A 1,380-nucleotide genomic window follows, 5' to 3' on the forward strand; every position below is an offset into this window, starting at 1 on the left:
TTTAGAAACTAATATGTCTTCAAAAATGGTTGTTTTTCACTCCTAGGAATGAAAACTGTTGTTATATGATGTTATATGATGTTTTTTTTTCAAATTTTAAATGATCATTTTTCATGGAGCTTTGAAGGGGATGGATTCGGCCTCCTTTAGCCAGGCCAGAGCTCCAGGAGCCTGGGTAGGATTCTAGCTTTCTCCCCTTGCAGGCACCTGGCACTGAAGAAAAAAATTTTTTCCTTAAAATCTTTTTTTTTGTGTTCCTTGTTGTTCCAAACTTAATTCTAATCACTTCTAATTAGAGATTTTATTAAAAATAGTGCAATAAATGACTAATTTCACAAAAAATATCGTAATATAAAACGGAGGTTTTTAACTTTATTGTAGTGTTTTAGAAACTAATATGTCTTCAAAAATGGTTGTTTTTCACTCCTAGGAATGACAACTGTTGTTATATGATGTTTTTTTTCAAATTTTAAATGATCATTTTTCATGGAGCTTTGAAGGGGATGGATTCGGCCTCCTTTAGCCAGGCCAGAGCTCCAGGAGCCTGGGTAGGATTCTAGCTTTCTCCCCTTGCAGGCACCTGGCACTGAAGAAATTTTTTTTTTCCTTAAAATCTTTATTTTTGTGTTCCTTGTTGTTCCAAACTTAATTCTAATCACTTCTAATTAGAGATTTTATTAAAAATAGTGCAATAAATGACTAATTTCACAAAAAATAATGCAATATAAAACGGAGGTTTTTAACTTTATTGTAGTGTCTTAGAAACTAATATGTCTTCAAAAATGTTTTTTTATCACTCCTAGGAGTGAAAACTGTTGTTATATGATGTTTTTTTTTTCAAATTTTAAATGATCATTTTTCATGGAGCTTTGAAGGGGATGGATTCGGCCTCCTTTAGCCAGGCCAGAGCTCCAGGAGCCTGGGTAGGATTCTAGCTTTCTCCCCTTGCAGGCACCTGGCACTGAAGACATAATTTTTTTCTTAAAATCTTTTTTTTTGTGTTCCTTGTTGTTCCAAACTTAATTCTAATCACTTCTAATTAGAGATTATTTTAAAAATAGTGAAATAAATGACTAATTTCACTAAAAATAATGTAATATAACTGATGTTTTTAACTTCATTGTAGTGTTTTAGAAACTACTATGTCTTCAAAAATGGTTATTTTTCACTCCTAGGAATGAAAGCTGTTGTTATATGATGTTTATTTTCAAATTTTGAAAAATCAAAGGATTCTAGCTTCCTCCCCTTACAGGCATAGGACACAGAGAACCTCATGGTTTTCCTAAAAATCTTTTTTTATGTTCCCTGGTGTTCCAAACTTAGTTTAAATCAATTTTAATTTGTTATTATGTTAAAAACAGGGTAATAAATTCCTAATTG

Source organism: Atractosteus spatula, unplaced genomic scaffold (genome assembly GCF_055471065.1).
Source record: "Atractosteus spatula isolate fAtrSpa1 unplaced genomic scaffold, fAtrSpa1.hap1 Scaffold_228, whole genome shotgun sequence".
NCBI classification, from domain to species: domain Eukaryota; kingdom Metazoa; phylum Chordata; class Actinopteri; order Semionotiformes; family Lepisosteidae; genus Atractosteus; species Atractosteus spatula.